The 20,123-nt window shown below is 39.0% G+C and overlaps 1 long non-coding RNA gene across 1 annotated transcript in view; it reads left to right on the top strand.

Moving 5' to 3' along the window:
* LOC116070564 overlaps positions 1-13,070 on the top strand; it is a 39,111-nt gene extending 26,041 nt beyond the window's left edge. The window contains exons 3-4 of the long non-coding RNA XR_004110468.1: positions 11,760-11,874; positions 13,008-13,070. This is a non-coding gene — a long non-coding RNA (uncharacterized LOC116070564). The remainder of the gene's footprint in view (positions 1-11,759; positions 11,875-13,007) is intronic.
* The last annotated feature ends 7,053 nt before the right edge of the window (positions 13,071-20,123 follow it).

The raw sequence follows: 20,123 nt of genomic DNA, 5'->3' as shown, positions 1-20,123 counted from the left end.
AAATCCACCTGCCTCTGCCTCCCAAGTGCTGGGATTAAAGGCATGTGCCACCACTGCCTGGCTACAGTGTTTTGTTTTGTTTTTTTATATATTGATTCTTACTTAGAAAACATGAAGATATTGGAAATATATTTAAGAATTCTAGATAACATGCTCTGCTCTAACTACCAGAAATAATTTTTCTAGTTTTGAGTTCTATATTTTTATTTAAAAATATATTGTGTACATTTATCATGCCACTAAATGTTTTCAGAATTACAATTCTTCAAACTATCCATGTTTCAGAGTCTAAACTATCCAAGTATAATTTATCAGTTCATTTGCTTCCAGTTTTTTATGTAAAAAATAACAACGTAAAAAATGTCTTTTTCATTCCTAGGGAAAGAAATCTGGAAAAGGTGATTGGGTACTTAAGCATACTAATAAATGCTCCCCATCGCAGGAAGATAGCATCCTGGGACACTCCTCAAACAGCCCATATTAGTGGCTGCTTGGCACTCTCTAGCCCAGAAGTGACAATTAAATAGGTTCAAGTAATGTTTAGCCTTGTGGAATGTGGTGGTTTGAATGAGAATGTCTCACATAGGTTCACAGATTTAAATGTTTAGTCACCAGATTTAAATGTTTAGAGTAAAACTGTTTGAGAAGGATTAGAAGGACTAGGAGGTGTGACCTTATTGGCATAGGTATGGTGTTAATAGAAGTATATAAGAGCGGTATGGGCTTTGAGATTTCAAAAGCCCACAGCAGGCCCAGGCCCAGTATCTCTCTTTCTGTCTCTGTCTCTGCCTCTTTCTCTCTGTCTGTCTCTGTCTCTGACTGTCTCTGTCTCTCTGTCTCTGTCTCTCTGTCTCTGTCTCTCTCTGTCTTTCTCTCTGTCTCTGTCTCTCTCTGTCTCTGTCTCTCTCTGTCTGTCTCTGTCTTTCTCTCTCTCTCTCTCTCTCTCTCTCTCTCTCCCTTTCTCTCTCTGTCTCTCTCTCTGCCTATGGATCAGAATGTAAAGCTTTCAGCCACTGCTCCAACACCTGTTTTCTTCCCAACATAATAATAATAATAATAATAATGATGATGATGATGATGATGATGATGATGATGATGATAATAATAATAGACCAAGCCTCTGAAACTTTAAATAAGCATCAGTTAAATGCTTCCTTTTCTAAGAGTTGCCTTGTCATGAAGTCTCTTCACAGCAACAGAACCGTAACTAGGACGTGGAAGGAAGGTGAACTTTCCCCTACCATCATTGACAACATACATTACCCATATCTGTTTAGCTATCTACTCTGTGAAATAGTTTGTCTTCTTACAGATTGATAAAAATATCCAAACAAACAAACAAACACACATTAGTTTTTCCTGACACCAGGGGGTAAAGTGGATTCTAATTTGCCATTTAATAGTTTTGTTTTTGTTTTAAGAAATGATAGTTTTGAGAAAGGGATTAAACATTTATGTTGAGTATGTTGAGAGTCTCAATCTTTTCCTCGCTCAGAGGATCCTGCTCCTGTGTCACCCTTTATTGTGGCTTAAATAAAAATGGCCCCCATAGGCTCAAGTGTTTGAAGTTGGGTCCCTATTTAGTGGAGCTATTTGGCAAGGAATAGGAGGTGTGGCCTTGCTGGGATTTGAAATTTCAGTAGCCCAGTCTCACTCTTTTCCTCTCTATACCTGCCTGTGAATCAAAATGTTAGCTCTCAACTACAGCTCCAAGGCCTTGCCCACCACCATACTTCTTACCATGATGAGCATGAGCTAACCCTCTGAAACTGTAAGCCAGCCTCCAAGTAAATGCTTTCTCTTATAAGTTGCCTTAGCCATGGTGTCTCTTCACAGCAGTAGAACAGTAACTAAGGCATCCTCACTTCCTCTCTGTGTGATTGCTGTTTCCTTTGCTGTGTGCTGTGTCCTATAAACATGACTGGAAATTATTCTTGTGTGGGATATATGGACAAGGGAAGCATTGACCTGGACACTCTATCATCCTTCTTTTGATTTATGATGTCACAGGTGTGGTTTTGTAGATCACCACACATTATAGAATGTTTTCACTTACAGGGTTGCTCTGTTCTCTTCTTTCAATCCTTGCTTATCCCAGCACCAGTCATGGATTTGCAACGTAGCTTCCATATGCACCAATTCACCCCTTTGCATTTGCTTAGCTCTTCTCATTTTCTGTTGCTTATCTCAGATTCTCATTTAAATCTTCAGCAAAACCACCCAAAGGAAAAGAATTCTACTGGGAGTTTAGGTTGCATTAAACCTAAACACTAATGTGGGCAAAGGCAAGGTCTTTACAATCATCCACAGACAGACCATATGTCTTTCTGTTTATTTAGGTTGTATTTTCTGTTCCTCCGTAGCCTTGCATGGTGTTTTCCCAGAGGGCTGACACCTTTTTTATTAGGCTTGTATTTCTAGGTGTTTTATATTTCTGTTACTATTGGGAAGAAGAATTTTCCACGTCATATTTTCTGACTGCTGCTGGTATCTCTGAAACCCACTTGATCTTGTATTCATTCACCTTGCTGAATTCCTAATTATTTTTAAGCTAATTCTCTAGGATCTTTGTATATGTGTGTGATTGTATGACCTGTGAATAATAGTGACTTCATGCTTTTTTTCTAGTAACATTTCTACTTCTGTTTCTATTTCTATGGAAAAAAGTTAGAAATCAATACTAACATATAGAGAGGATTATGAAAATCCTTGTTCTGTTTCTGATGTTAATAAAATGTCTTTATTGGTATTTTTTCCAATAAATAATGACACAGCTATTATTTTAAGAATTCTGCAATGTCTTAAGGAATTATTCTTCCATCCACAGTAAACAAAATGATTCTTTTCTTTTTACAAATTGTTATAATACTTTTATCAATGTCTTCCAAAATTTAATAATCATATGAAGTTTTAAAATTTGAACTATAGATAGTATATAGCTGATGTGATGCTTTCTTAAGTATCTATCGTAGGCTTATTATCTGCGAAAAAATGTTAAATCAGTTGACTGGCAGATTACTTAGAATTTCAGAGCATGTGACTTTCTTTTTAGTTTGTTTGTTTGTTTTTGGAGAAGTGGATTGAACCCAGGGCTTCACTGCTATTGAGCAAACATACTGCCACTGAACAGCATAATCAATTTTTATTCCATTTTTCTTAGGACAAGACAAAGGCAATGATCAAGGCAGTTGGGACACTTTTATAAGCTCAGCTTTTCTTCTACTCAACTAATTCAATGGAGTTTTCTCATGTAGTTCTCAGACTAGTTTTATGTGCACAATACAACATTATGTTTTACTAACAAGGAACTGAGGCCATAGGACTTCATGACTGGGCCAACATCATACAGCTGATGTGGAGAGCATGCGCTTGGTGCTATATTTGTTCATGAACCATGTAGAATAGTTCACATAACAGAAAGACAGAAAGGGGGTAGGAGAATCTGTCTTTTAAGTGTGTGAGAAAATCAAGCCACCATTCACAGGTGGCAAAGGATGCTGAGTGCCCTGGACTTTGGAGCTACACAAAGGGCTTGAGATTCTAGTGCTCCTGTTACTAGGAAGTAGTGAGATAACAGAGGCAGTTGCCACGTCAGTAGCAGAGCAGCCCCTCCTAGACCTTCTTTTATGTTTTGCCTGGGTCTTTACCTGATCTGTTTTCCATGTCCTCTTGTCAAAGAAATCACTACCTAAATGGTGAAGGTGCATTATTAAATAATCATATCTACAATGCTCTCAGAAAGCATCTCTACTCATTCTCACATCCCCTCTGTCTTTGGTGCTTGTGTGCTCCCTGTTGTATCTTAGCTGGATTTTCCAGACCTTTGAACCTGTATGTGTATACCTTCAGGCATGGATACAGATGTATATGTGTGACCGTGCAAGTGAAGGTCAAAGGTCAACACCAGGTATTGTCCTCAGTTCCTCTCCATATTAATCACGGTCTCTCACGGAACCTTGAGCTCACTGATTTGGACAGCAAGATCTGAGGAGTCTCCTGCCTCCATCTCTCCAACACTGGGATTACAAATATGCATGCCTGAGTTTTCTTTGTGTGGGATCTGGATGGTTTTATATATATGTGTGTATATATACATACACACACACACACACACACACACACACACACACACACACACACACACATATGTTAGAATAGTATAGTAAACCGAATGATAATGCCCTGAAATGTCTGTGTTGTATCTCTAGAATGGTATATAACAATGTGTACTTTGCCGGTATGACTGAATGGATGATTTTATGGGGATATAGTTCTGGATTGTCTGACTTGACACTGTGTGATTGAACCTTAAGGTGAGTCAGAGGAGAAGGCACAATGACAGTAGAAGGTTGACATTACAGGCAGTCTCCTGAAGCAGGAATGGAAGGTCCCTGGTGACTGTCGAATACTTGATGTTAACCCTCTAAGACTCATTTTGAATTTCTGGCCCTTAGTACTGTAAGAGAATATCACATCCTGTATTGGTATGGCACTTTTGACATTTGAACTTCTTTAGTTTTTATACAAGTTTTCTCTGTTCCCAACCTCCCTCTGGGATGTGTTACTTCCTTTAGTCACCATGCTTCCTTGGCTGTGGTGGTTTTCTGACTCTCTTGTTTAGGATGATTTGACACTTAGACTCAGGCTGGATCGTAGACATGGGGGATTTAAGATCGCTGAGGTCAAGTGCTGTTGTCACCCCATCCTACCACACGTCCTTCCAGCATGGCTCAGCACTGCTCACACAAGTCACTATCACCTGGCTGAAGGTGTGCTTCTCCGTGTCTTCACTGTACTCTTTCTCTGGGAACTTTAAAAAAAATTTTTTTTTTTTAGTTCTACTAGTTCTTTGCTTTGTTGTTGTTGTTTTTTAAAAGAATTATTTATTTTATTTTATATAGAGGAGTACGCTGCCACTGTGTACAGAAGAGGGCATCAGATCCCATTACAGATGGCTGTGAGCCACCATGTAGTTGCTGAGAATTGAACTCAGGACCTCTGGAAGAGCAGCCAGTGCTCTTAACCACTGAGCCATCTCTCCAGCCCTGCTTTGTCATTCTTATGGCTCCTTTCCAGTATTTTTCCCACCTCTTGAGTTCCATCCTAAGTCAGTTTATTGTTGATATTTTTAAATACATAAAGCACTTAAGAAGATAGGGTCTCCAGATGGCATGTAGTTCTTAATTTTTTACTTAAACACTTGTTATTAATTTCCATATCTGTAATTCGGTGGTATAAGAATGCACTTTATATAACTTTTGTATATTGGGACACAGTTTTTAATTTTGCTTATTTTTAATATGATTGCTTTCTGAAAATAGCCCATAAGTACCTCAAAAGAAGTTGTAGGATTTTTGTTTTGGGGGTAAAAACTGGATCCTTGGTTTTGCAGTGCATGGAAATATGTCTATTTTAATAGTCACAACCCTTTTTCTCCTCAGACAGACCCTAATACACAGCAGGAGTATGGGTGACATTCACACATGCTCAATCACCCTGGTACAGATGAAAAACACTCCCACTTGTGACTTACTGCTCCACGATGACACGTCCCTGCAAAGAAAATGCCTCAAGTAGTATAAGAGTGACTATATAAATTTATCAAATTAGTCAGTAGATTAAAAAATTCAGTATACAAAGGGAATTTACAACATCAAGTAGAAATACAAAAGGAATTTACAACATCAAGAAGTAAAATAGATGGTTTTGAAATAAATAGCATTGACATAGAAGTAAAAATAATAAAGATTAATCATAATAAAATACATTCCATACCATCTTGGTACCTTATAAAAATTACAGAAATATAATAAAACATTTAAAACCTGTGAGCAAAGAAGTTTCCTATAAATTATGCAAGAAGAGACATTGTTTCTAAAATTGTCTTTCTTCTCAAACTCATCTAGGTATATACACAGAGAACTTTTGTAGGACTTAGCAGATTGTTTCTCAAACTTATATTTTTATATTGAGGATCATATTATACAATAAAGGTAACTGAACAAGTTCAGGGGACAGTGATTTGGAAGGCTTACTTTGCTCTGAAGATAAAGCAATCAAGAATAAGAAAGAAGATAGGTGTGGTAGCCCATCTTTAATTTCAGCTTCTCTTCTTTGAAATTATATCCTCTCATTTCTACACTTAATAACAATCAAATTTAAAGAGCTCTTATTTAAGTATATTCTCCAATGTACCTATGTACCAAGAGTAGAACAGTCAATCTGACCTAAATTGGTTTTGGACATATGCACAGTAAGGCAAAATTATGTCCTCCAGTTAACTTTTAGGGAGGATCCCCCATTTATTATCTTATTCCTGTGCTTAATTATATATGCATACAGTGAAATCCAGATGAATTATGTGCAGTGGAAAAAGTGAATATATTATCTGATCTATTAATCAAAATCAAGAGCTACCGTTTTGTGACCAAGACCTCCTTCTCTTGAACACCATAAAAGGAAACCCAAGAAATAATTGGGCCCTTGACTATTCTCAGTCATGTAGGCTGCTGTCAATCATCTTGACCCCACACCACTCTGTACTCTGCACTACTTTTGCTCTGGAGAAGGTCATCACACTTATTTTGCTAATCTGAGAGGCCTTCTTTTCAGCTCTCTGGATTAGAGGCCAAGAGCCTAAAAACACAAGTTCATCCCAGGCCTTGACCACTGGTAACTGTTAAACTTAGGGGAAAGCATTTGATTTTCTAAAATTAGAAACACCCTAGCGAGAATCCTGCCTTGGCAACGTTCTCCTTGACCTCAGATGTAAGACTTCCTGGCTCACTTTTCCTCACTTACAAGTTGACTGAGATAATCTTTGCAAGAGTGTCGTGATGATAGGAGATGAAGCAAATGTTGATTCACATGAACTTTGATCTGTCTTCTTAATTTTATTATTTTGCCTCTGTCTACAGAACTGCACCTTTTTGGAAACAGCATACATGTTGACCCCCCAATAACAAGTAACCATAACATGTAGCCAGATTCAGAATACAGAGTTGGAGCCCCAGAAGTGCTTTACATCCTGTATACTATTTTGTTGACATTAAGTGAAGAACATCATCGACTTATATGAGCAATGTGTTCAAGTCCATCCTCACATTTTCCACTCTCTTATCTTTTACATAAATTCCCATATGTGACAACATGTTCTATAAACAAATAAAATATTAGTACTGGATGATATTTCCAGCATGTAACAAGCTAAAGTTCTTCAATAAGATTTAGGTATCTATTTAATATTAAACCCTTAAAAATTAAGTTATCCTGAATATTAATTAATATTTTAGTATAAGAATTCCAGATTTGAGAAGCAAGAGTTTCTGGACACATCTGAAAATCATCCCCAGTTTATTCAGGCACCATGCCACCAGAGGTAAGGACATGTTCCTGTTTTCCCATTGTGCAAAGTCATGTCTACAAAGTGACTGTCCAAGTGGCCTTGTCATATGAGACAGCTAAATGTTTTCACTTAGCCTTCTAGACACATCCAAAGTCATCCTGCCAGAAGTAATTTAACACATGACTCAAGAAACTTGAGTCAAAATTCAAAGCAAGTAGCAATATGTGAGAACTGTTGCTCCTAATGAAGAGACAGCAATGCTCACAGAGAACACGTATCATACAAGATGAGGAAGAGTCAAATTGAGACACAAGGTCATTTGGGGAATAAGAGGCAAAGAAAAAGCTCAGGTCAAGTCCTTACTGGAGGACAAAGAGTAGAAGTGTTTGATTTATTTGAGAACTGTTTGTGGACACACATCTCTAAATCCAGTTTACAGGAAGGATGGCAAGTTTGGAGCTAGTCAGAGCACCATAGTGAGTTCAAGGCCATGCAATACTTCTAGGCTAGGACTTGTATTAAAAGCACAAAACAAAACCAACCAAACAAAACCATCCAATTCAGAAAGGAATTCGCCATAATACATAACTTGTTTAATATACTAGAGAAGAGAAGGTAAGAGAAGGCATTCCCTTTGTGACATGAGACTAAAAATGTGTGACCATCTTTGCTGTCACAAAATATAACTTTTTGAGGTTGAATAAATATTGAGAAAATCTCAAAGAATGATTCTTAAGCTTGTGGACATTGTAGGGACCCTGATGTTGCCAGTACAGTACTGTTGACTCTCTTTTATATATTGCTTTTCCATGATAAACCTCCCACCTCTTATCTAGCCAGTCAGACAGGAGATGTTGACTTCCTTACAGCATGAAGAACAGGGCAGGATGTATTCAGAGGTCAAATGCTGGAATCAGATGTTTGGCCAAGTTTGCCAAGATTTGCCAGATCTTTAAAACTTCCTTTTCTCTCCAAAGTTCAGTTCTTAGAGCTAAGACTGAAGTGATGCTTTCAGTGTTTCATGATTGAATCTAAAAATTAATGTGAATCTTCATTATGATTGTAATTTACAGTGTGTTTTCTTTTATTCAATAAATTTTCTCAGAGAGAGGACCTAACACTTGACAAGAGGGGTACACAAGACTACAGAATAAAAAATACCAACTTATTAGTCCTTCAGGCAAGGCACTTACAATGTTTATGTGTTAAAATAAACACACATCTATTATTAAATAAAATTCACATGAATTCCTCAGAAAAATTGTGAGACCCCAAGCAAGGCCATGCCTGAAAAGCATACTGTGAAGGACTAGGCAGATAGCTTAGCAGACTAGAACATGGGTTGCTCTCCCAGAAGACCCAGGGCCAGCTCCCAGAACCCACATGGTAGCTCACAGCCATGTACAATTCCATGTGTAGTTTTAGGGGCACCAGGTACACATATGGTGCACATATGTGCATGCAGAAAAAAAAACACTTAAACATATTAAATAAATAAGTAAATAAATAAATAAATAAATAAATAAATAAATAAAATGTGTTTCAAAGTACACTATGAGCTTGACTTATAGTCTCAGGCATGAAAGGTGCTAGAGAAACAGAATAGCCTCTCTTTGCCCCCAAGCCCTAAAATAAACAATAAGAAACATCTGTGGGCTTGGAATTTTCAAAACCTTCTTTAAAATAAGGGCTCTCAAATGCTTTGACCCCCTTTCTAGCCTACTCTCCAAAGATAGTGGAGAAAAAATGGTAAATAAGACAAGGGGATGTGGACCTGTTTAGAAGTAGTTCTTTTGGGCGATTCCAATCTTGTTTGTCAAGATCCCAGCAGTCCAGTTCAAAAGTGTCAAGGTATCAACAGTCCAGTTTAAAAGTGTCACCAAGAATTTCATAAATTCATTGTTTTTAATAGTTGAATAGTACTCCATAATGTAATGTACCACATTTTCTGTATCCATTCCTCTGTTGAGAGAGATCTGGGTTCTTTCCAGCTTCTGATCATTATAAATAAGGCTGCTATGAACATAGTGGAAGCATGTGTCCTTATTACATGTTGGAGCATCTTCTGGGTATATGCCCAGGAGTGGTATTGCTGGGTTGTCAGGTATTACTATGTCCAATTTCTCAGGAACTGCCAAACTGATTTCCAGAGTGGTTGTACCAGCTTGCAATCCCACCAGCAAAGCAGGAGTGTTCCTCTTTCTCCACAACCTCTCCAGCATCTGCTGTCACCTGAGTTTTTGATCTTAGCCATTCTGACTGGTGTGAGATGGAATCTCAGGGTTGTTTTGATTTGCATTTCCCTGATGACTAAGGATGTTGAACATTTCTTTAGGTGGGAAATTCTTAGGGAAATGGATGAATCTAGAGGATATCATCCTGAGTGAGGTAACCCAATCACAAAAGAACACACATGTTATGCACTCACTGATAAGTGGATATTAGCCCAGAAGCTCGGAATACCCAAAATACAATCCACAAACAACAAGAAACTCAAAAAGAAGGAAGACAAAAGTGTGGATACTTTGGTCCTTCTTAGAAGGGGGAACAAAATAACCATGGAAGGAGTTGCAGAGACAAAGTATGGAGCAGAGACTGAAGGAAGGACATCCCAAGACTGCTCCAACTGAAGATCCATTTCATATTCAGTCATCAAACCCAGACACTATTATGGATACCAACAAGTACTTGCTGACAGGAGCCTGATATAACTGTCTCCTGAGAGGCTCTGCCAGTGCTTGGCAAATACAGAAGTGGATGCTCACAGCCATTCATTGGACTGAACAAAGGGTCCCTAATGAAGGAGCTAGAGAAAGGACCCAAGGAGCTGAAGGGGTTTGCAGCCCCACAGGAGGAACAAATATGAACTAACCAGTACCCACAGAGCTCCCAGGGACTAAACCACCAACCAAAGAGTACACAATGGTGGGACTCACGGCTCCAGCTGCATATGTAGCACAGGATGGCCTAGTTGGTCATAACTGGAAGGAGAGGCCCTTGGTCCTGTGAAGGCTCTATTCTATGCCCCAGTGTAGGGGAATGCCAGGGCCAGGAAGCAGGAGAGGGTGGGTTGGTGAACAAGGGGAGGGGGGAGTAAATGGGGGGGGGGTTCGGAGGGGAAGCCAGGAAAAGGGAAAACATTTGAAATGTAAAAAAAATCTAATAAAAAGTGTCACCAAACACAAATCAGCAATGGCCGCATGATCCAGGAGAAACCACCAGGCTTCCACCAAATTGGCACAAGTCAGCAGGAATGTTCAGGACCAGCCGGAATGCCAGGAGCTCTCTGCTGTTTCTCTCTCAACAAAGTGAAGCTCAGCTTCATTAGACATGAGACTAATGAAGAGTTGCACAGCTAGCTATGCAAGTGTCCTATTACTGTCCATTGAGTACTAATTATGCTGTCTCCAAACATCATGAGTCCTCTCATGATTCTTGCCTCAGAAAACACCATATGTGAGTGAGACACACGTGACACAACCAGAAACTTCCACTTCAAACGCCTTTGCCACTGTTACCTAAAAGGGAAAGGTCAGTTTTTAGTAGGTTCAGCCTTTGGAATTTCCTCATTGACAAGGCCCTTTCTGATTCTATGGGGTCAACTTAAGTATGGCCATAGGATCCATGGGAAACTGAAGGATCAGAATCAGAGTAAGACAGAAAACAGGTCATAGAGGAGTGAAGAAATGTCACAAACAGGTCACAGTTTGAGTCTGGAAGAAAGGGTCCACAGACTAAAGCATATTGGTAACCTCTAAAAGATGGAGGAGGGGTATAAATTGATTTTTCCTAGAGTCCCAAAGGGAATAGTCCATGACAGCATCTTAATTGTTAGTTAAACTTAATCTTTAGTGACTCATTTTGGCCTTGCAACCTATAGAACCATAGAGGACTAAACTTGACTTATGCCTCTGAGCTTCTGACAATTTTTTACTAGAGTAATAAGTAAGAAAGAGAGCATAAATATGCCTAATAAGTCTCTAATAGTCACAAAGTTCATTTTTTCTCATTCTTGTCACTACTATTAGCAGATGATTCTAGTTTAATAGTTTTATCATAGTACTATGTATCAGAGGTTCTCAACCTGTGGGTTGTGACCCCTTTAAATGACCTTTAAACAGGGGTTGCTGAAGATCATCACAGATATTTATATTATGATTCATAACAGTAGCAAAATTACAGTTATGAAGTAGCAATGAAAATAATTTTATGGTTGGAGGTCACCACAACATTGAGGAACTGTATTAAAGGGTCACAGCATTATGATGATTGAGAGCCACATGTGTGTGTGTGTTTGTGTGTATATATATATATATATATATATATATATATATGTGTGTGTGTGTGTGTGTGTGTGTGTATACATATATATATATAGTATATTACATATATTATATATGTGTTCCAATAAAAGGAAATGGGAAAAGATGGATGGAGACGGAGCTCAGTAGTAGAGTATTGCCTGACATGTGTGAGACCTTGGTTCCATCCTCAGCACAGGATCCATGGAGAGTCAGGCAAGCACAAAGGTAAGCAGAATCCTTTGTTGGTGGGAGTGGAAAGCAGAACCATGCACACTGTTTCTAGATGATCTCATTTGTGCATGTCTATAATCAGCAGATTAATAGAGACAGAAAGCCCAGTGGTTGCCAGTGGCTTGGGAATGGGACAATAGAAAACCTGAGTGACTATTTTCAATGGGCACAGAGTTTTCTTTTGTATTAATAAACATACCCTAATTTACTTTTTGCACTGGAGATTGAACCATGAGCCATGTGAGTCCTAGTCAAGAGAGCTTTACCACTGAGTTACATGCTACTCCAAGCCAATAAAATATTCTGGAACGAGATATTGGTAATACTTGTATAACATCATGAAGTACTAAATATCATTATTAGTACATTTTTAAATTATGTATTTTACTACAATGACAAAAATTCTTAAAACATATATAGAGCTAAAAGGAAGGAAAGAAGCTAATGAGAGAGAGAGAGGGAGGAAGGGAAAGAGGGAAGGAGGGAAGGAGAAAGGAAGGGAGGGACAGATGTACAGACTGATAAAGGGAAAAGATAAAGATGAGATCAAGCTAAGTTTTCAAAAGTCAACATGAAAAACATTTTAGGCACAACTCCTTCCACCAACCTTGAATAATCCCCAGGTATGTCTGATTTCCAGGGCTGAAATTCTCTTAGTGTTGTCTGATTTACTAACAGCTGATGGTTTAGATGTTTTCTGCATTATTTCCAAATAATATGTTCATCATGTTCTGTTAGCCATTTATAAGCGTTGACATTATCTATTTATATAACTTCTAATTATAGTCGATAAGTACGCTGTTCTGCTTTTATTCACCATATTTTCTGTATGCAGGAGCTCTTTCTCAGTCTCTGGTTTTCTGTTGGTACCAGTAGGCCAACCTTCTGGGCTCTCTCTTCTCCCTGGGGATGTGCTGTTCATGCTATGACCTGGCACAAGTCCTTTCTATGCTCTGAGTTTCTTCTCTGCCTCTCCGATTGAAACCCTTCCTAACTCTATATATTTAGGAGTAGAACACAGATCACCCCTGTTTCCTTTCATCCTTTTACCACTATCTATAATTTCTGGAGATGGATGTATCCTGGTCAATGTTTACATTTTTATTCCTTTCCCTATTCCATATTAGAGTCCCTATGAAGCCGACTTTCTGTGTTTATAAGCTTGATTGGGAATGAAATAACATTTGGAGTGTGGACTCTCACGTATTCCTCAATGAAAGCTCTCTCTGAGGTATGTGTACATCTAATATTATCCTTTTTTAAAGTGAGGAAATATTCAGACATAGAAAATATCTGAATAAACATTTTTCAGGAGGAATAAGTGTGCACTCTTATGATTATCTGGGGCATATCATTTAAAATAAAGAAAGGTCCCTTACATATGCATTGAATGTCTACAATTCTGAAAGACAAGACCTGGGGAGAAAGGCTCAGTAAAGTGTTTGCCATGCAAGCCTGAAGACCTGAGTTCAATCTCCAGCATTAGGTAAAGTTTGTTTATTTTTTAATCTCAGCAGTAGGAAGGTGAAGACAGGTAGACCCTTGGGGCTCATTGAGCAGCCAGCCTGGCCTAATCGGAGGAACTAATCATACTAACCAATATACATAAGACAATATTAAGTACTGGCAAACTTGCTGGATAGTGTGCTATGATAAAATGTCTGTAGAACCATTTTCATAAATTCCTATTCTGAGGTGTAGTAGAAAGACAAACATGTCCACACATGGATTTATGCACATGATAGCTAGTAGCTTTATTCAGGAGAGCCTAAACTAGAAATGATGCCAAACTCAACTATGTAATGGAATGTTTCTGACCAATGACAAAGAATTTGGGTCAGGAAGAAAAGACAAGTGAATCACTGAATGACTGAAGTCAGACATGAGAAAGCATGTGCTTCTTGTGTCTATTTGTGTGATGTTCTGCAAGGGATAGTTCTCAGTGATGGTGCCAACAGTTCCCTGTTTGACTGGGTTCCAGTTTAGCTGAAATTAACTAGGAAAGGAGGTATAGGGAAATAGTGCATGCTTCAGAGAGTGGAATCACTCTTTGTCTTAGCTGTATTAGTATTCATGTGGGTATATATACTCACATGAGTATATGAACAGAAGTGAACTCTAATGTTAGTACACATTACCTCATTTAAAGTACTCCTTAATAAAGTTGACTTTAAAACCCATTTATGGGCTCCCATTGCTAAGATCACAGAGGCTTCTATTTAAAAACCACACAGCCCAGCCCTAGCACCCATACTGTCACAAGAAGGTAATGTCACCTGTCCATGCTATTGAGACACTGTAACAACCCACAGAATAGCCCAGTGCTGGGTGGTTAATATTCTTAGACTCTCATCACTTTAGAGCTGAACTCTTGATGTCTGGTGGCCTGTAACCTTTGGATCAATGAGACAAAGCAGAAATAATGCTGCTTCAGAGCCAGGCCTGATGCTAAGAGTCCAGTCTCTAAGAAGGTAACTCCTATTATTCTTTTTCCTATGGAGTCGCCATCTCCTTCAGCTCCTTCAGTCCTTCCTTAACTTTTCCATAGGGGTCCTGGACCTCAGGCCAATGATTGGCTGTGAGTATCTCCATCTGTCTCAGTCAGCTGCTGGTTGAGACTCTCAGAGGACAGCCATGCAAGGCTCCTGTCTGCAAGCACAACGGGGGAGAGGGCTGGAAGGGGCAACATTCGGAATGTAAATAAATAATTTAATGAAAAATAACTCCTACTACTTTACTTAAGGGAATATATTGGAAAAAATTCACAGGCCTCATAGACAAGGAAAGGGGTCACCAAGCCAAACTTTCTGACATCACCGAAAAAACACCAGAAATGTGAGGGCCAGAAGAGTGGATCAGACACTGAATGAGAACTACTCAAGAACCCTTGCTACCTCATAAGGCTGTAGACTCAGCCAGCCAAGTGTTGAGCTTCATCTCAACCCACAGAACATGACAGTAATTAAAAACTTGTTGTTCTAACACTTAGTAGGCTACAGTTCTGGTTAACTCCAGATCCATTAAAGACCATTCTTTCTCCTGCTTCCCACATTCTTCTTTTTCAATATTTTTTCCCTCTGATATGTCAATCAATTAATGCCTGTCTGTGCATTAATTATTCTACTCATGGGATAAAGAAAGGGAGAATATATGAAAGACTCATAAGGGCTCATCCTCACTTGTTACATCAAATCCATAAACAAATGAGGAGTTTATGCCAAGTCAAGAGCCACCAGCATCCCTGGCTCCCGCCATGCTGTGAATGGATGCTTACCTCATGTAAGCTAAAGTATGTATCATCTGCAGTACAACTGGCCCCCCAAATAAAATGATCTCAAGTTTCTGTGGTAACTCCTCCTCTATGAAAGGCAACCTCTTTCAAATGCTGAATCGCTACTTGTAATCACAGGTAAGCTGTTGGATGCCTCTGAAGGAAAATATTTGCTGAAATGTTGGATGGCAGCTGACCTCAGCATCTGTGTTGATACATTATGATAAATATAAAATACTGATACTTCACTTTGTGACTCTGGAACTTTGCTTAGCTACAAAATGCCAGCTGTCCCCGAGGCTCCAATTGCTTACTATTCAAGAACACAGTCTGAGTACAAGAGAGAAAAGAGGACCATACACAAGCTGGTAGCAAACCCCAGGGGCCAGTGCAGATCTGAGAGCTGTTGAGACTAATCCAAATGCCTTTCAGATCACAAGACCTCCATTCATCATCACTTCTAAACATGTCCTTGCAGAATCACAGTTTTGCTGATTTTTTGGTGTTTATAACAATAACCTATGTGTCTATGGTCGGAATAAACAAGGCCAAATGCTAATACTTTAACAATCTGCTGATATCAGTAGGGTTATCCAATTATGCCACCTCCTGAATAAAAGGCTATCATGGTTACTTACTGCAAGTTATTTACAATGGCCAAAAAACTTTGCCATTACCTTTGTACCATCAACCTCTTTTACTTGATGCTGTTGCTGGTCCCCAGCCAGAGGGGCCTTTATTAAACATCTGCTTAATAAATAGATGCACAATTTTACCTGAATTAATACTCATAATACCCCAAGAAAGACAGTGTTGTCATTTTATATGTAAAGCCCAAGAAATTGTGTGACTTGGCCAAGGTGACCTGAATACAGAGTGTTGGAGCCAAATACTTAAGTCTCTGTATACCAAATCCAGCCCCTAGATGTGTATCTTCAAGCCATATAACCAATTGCTTGGTTGTTATTTTTATGGAATGACTAACAGGCATGTGAAATGTAACTGAATAAATAATCCAAAGCAGAAGTTCTTAGTTTTCCCATTTATCCTCCTTGTCCCAACTTTTGACAATGGCTAAATCCAGTTGTTGAGGCAGACACATAAATGGCACCTTTCCTCACCCTTAGTTTATCAGCAGAGGCTACCTGGGTCTGCTGGTTTCCATTGTCATGGTCTTCATCCAAGCCACCTCCATAACCCCACCCACTACAAGAGCATCCTCTCTGCATACAGAGGCCACAATGGAGTCTATAAGGAGTCATCACACACTTCTCACAACACACCCCACACAGTGATCTCCTCACATTACACATACTATGACAGCCAGACTCCTGCCAGTTTTCAGTCTCCCAGTGCATTTGTCAGTTTTGCAATTGTTCTGCATTGTTTTTGGGAAGGGAGGGAACCCAGGCAGAGTCACGTCAGTCACCACCTATGCTCCACATTAGATCCCTCTCTTGCTTGTCAGCTGGATTATTTCCTTTATGTAAATCTCTCCTCCCACCCATGTTTCCTCACCCTAACATAGCAATGGACTATTCCAGGGTGTTTCATTTGAATGCTTCTGGAAACTGTGCAGTGATGTCTTCGACACATTTTTTTGTTTGTCTCATTGTATTGTCCAGACTCGTCTCAAGCTTCTGAGCTTCATACAATCCTTCCACCTCAATGCTTGGAGTATGTGCACTGCAGGTCCCAACAACACATGGTTTTCAGTTATGAAAGTGAAGCTGCGCTTAACCACATTCTACACTCATTGTTTCACTCAGCATCATGAAGATGTGTCTGTGTAACATGTTGCATACACTATCTGGTAACTGCTACCCAGGACGCTGGTGCATCCACTATTTGACAGTTTAGCCCTAGAGGGATGGTCAGCCAGGTCAGATTGGTTCCCACTCTCCAAATCACAAATAGTAAATATCTCACTGCTGTGGCCTTATGTGGGTGTCACTTAGTCAGTGATATTGATGTGTAATCTTGCATATTTAACTGGAAATTGCACTGCCAAATGGCTCCAATAAAATATTTATAATGAGACAGTGATTGTCACAATGAGATAGCTAAGAGCTGTGGGTGTGTGCCATACAAGATGAGACCATGTCAAATAAGATACCATGACACCTCTTTTAGAGTGAGATAATATGATATCCAAGTGAAAATAGAGGAGTGAATAGTATATTAAAACCAAAATAAATAAAATGTCTAGAATAATATTAATGTCTCCTCCTGTAAAATATATAGCTTTGCTAGAGCAACAAATGTTGACTAAAATTAGACACACATATATACATATATACAGATATCTGTAAAGAAAATGTTACAAATTAAAATGATGAATAATCCAAGAAGTTAAGAATAAACTGTAAAATATTGGCCCCAAAATTTAGGTAACTACATGGAAATTTAAAATATGGAACATTTCTAAAAAGAAATTTGATCAAGAAGATCCTAAAACTAAAATTTTAACTCCATAATAAGCAGTGAAAAAGGAGAAAGCCTCATGTGTCAATGAATGAGATGCAACCAAATGAGTCCTCTAAGCTGACAATAACAGGTCCACAATGCCTGTCTTGTTTTTAATGATGGAAATAAACATTTTAAAATGTAATATCTATCTAGAAATATCTTTACAAGTTAGGAGAAGAAAATGTATGGAGATAAAACTTCATTTTAAGCAAAAGAGAAACAAAAACTGATAGAACAATAAATTAATTCAAAGAGTAGTATTTAAAAAAAAACAACAATGAAGTACATGATCTGTTGCAAACTTGAGTAAGGCAATAAGCAAATGTAATTATATAGATGACTGAAGATGAGAAGGACCAGGGAAGTGGCCCAGGGTAAAGACACTTGCCATGGGAACCTAATGAGCTGCGTCTGACCCCGGAACCCAGCCAACGGTGAGAGGGAACCAGCTGCACAAATGTATTCACTGACTTCCAGGTGCACACTGGACATCTCATGCATGTGCGTGCACACACACACATACACACACACACACACCACAAAAAAATGATAAATTGAAATAAATTTAAAGAATGAGAGAAGAGTATGAGCTGCAGGGCCATATGGTTCATATATCAACATAGAATTTTGTTTAAAAGGAAAACAACCAACCAACCACAGGCTTGGAGAGACGGCTCTGGTAAAGCACTCACCATGCAAACCTGAGGACCTTCAGAGCCAACAAATCTACATCAAAGGCAAGTGCAGTAGCACATGTCTGTAATCCCAGTGTTCCAATTTAAAGACATGACAAGTGGAGACAGGAGAATCTCTGAAAGCTTGTGGCTCAGCTAATGTGGTATACATATAACAATGAAAACCTGTCTCAAACAAGATGATAGGCAAGGACCAGCATCCAATGTTTTCCTCTGACCTCTACTCATACATGGTGGCACATGTGTGCCTATACTCACAAACATGCAAAATCACACATGCATGCACGCGCATTCTTTCGTGGTTAAAAAAAGAGCTAAACCATTGTCCCTTACCTGGCTGAGAGCATAGCTAGACTCCACAGACTTAAAGTAATTGTTCTATCATAATTAAGAATGGGAGATGTTTTTTTACTCTCTTCAAAAAGACATATAGACAACAAAAAATAAATGAGGTCAATGCCATTGAGAACCCCATTGTTGCTGCAGGTAAAACATAATGAATTTAAATATACCTAAGCAGGAGTAGGGTGTGGTGTTTTATTCTCTGTAAGTCTGGGGATATTATTGCCACGAATTAAGCTTTAAGGACTTATGGGTTCTCTCCCTACACTATATTAGTTAGTTTTATTGTTGCTGTGACCAAATAGCTGGCAAGAAGCAATTTAAGAAAGGAAGGGTTTGGGTTTGGGCTGGAGAGATGGCTCAGCGGGTAAGAGCACTGACTGCTCTTCCAAAGGTCCTGAGTTCAAGTCCCAGCAACCACATGGTAGCTCACAACCATCTGTAATGGGATCTGATGCCCTCTTCTGGTGTGTCTGAAGACAGTGAAGTATACTCATATACATAAAATTAATAAATAAATCTTTTTTAAAAAAAAGAAAGGAAGGAAGGGTTTCTATGTGCTCATTGTTTATGAAGGGATACAGTGCACTGTGCCCAGGAAGGCTTTGCATGACTGTAAAGCAGTTGCTTACATTGTCTCTGCAGTCAGGAAGCAGAGAACAAAGAGGAAGTGAGCTGAGCTCGAAAGCCTCAAGTTCTACCCCTAGTGACACACTTCCTTCAGTAAGACTCCACCTTCTAAAGCTTCCCTGTCCTTCCAAAACAGCGCCACCAGCTGGAGAAGTGTTCAAACACAGGAATCCACAACAGATAGTTCACAATTAGTGAAAGTCATTATTAAGAATGACTGACCTGAACATTCAAGAAGACACTGTGTAGTGTAGTAGGTTATGGAATTGAATCAATGGTTTTCAAAATTTGGACAAATATGGACCTCATTTCTAGAATCCAGATTGGGGTATTTGCTTTGTGCACAACCTTATGCAGACTGTATTCTCCAGAATGGTGATAACCAGATGGTAAATCTCAAGTCAACACAAAGAACTTCCATACCAAAAAGAATAGGAATTGTTGACATTTTCAAATTTGGACCATTTTAGAACTCTTGAGGGTACAGGGCTAGACAGTGCCTCACTATGTAGTCCTGGCTTGCCTGGAACTCACTATGTAGACCAAGCTGGCCTTAAACTCACAGAAATTTCTCTGTCTCTCACTGGGATAAAGATGTGAGGTTGGCCATTTTAGAAGTTTTAAAAGCCTGTGATTGGTTTTCACCTCTGGATGTTTAACTGGATGTTCTTGGACTGGGATGCTGAGATGTTCAGGGTAGGTGTGGCTTGCACTTTGAACTGAACAGCCTCATGCTTGATCTATCCATGCTGGATAGATCTGGATTGATCTATCACTAGCTGTTTCAAGACTTAGCACTCATCTCTCAGCCCAAATACGACCTCCTCAAAGGTAGG

This window comes from Mastomys coucha, unplaced genomic scaffold (assembly GCF_008632895.1).
Source record: "Mastomys coucha isolate ucsf_1 unplaced genomic scaffold, UCSF_Mcou_1 pScaffold1, whole genome shotgun sequence".
NCBI classification, from domain to species: Eukaryota; Metazoa; Chordata; class Mammalia; order Rodentia; family Muridae; genus Mastomys; species Mastomys coucha.
The sequence above is the reverse complement of the archived record's forward strand: the minus strand, read 5'-3'. Positions and strand labels throughout refer to the sequence as shown.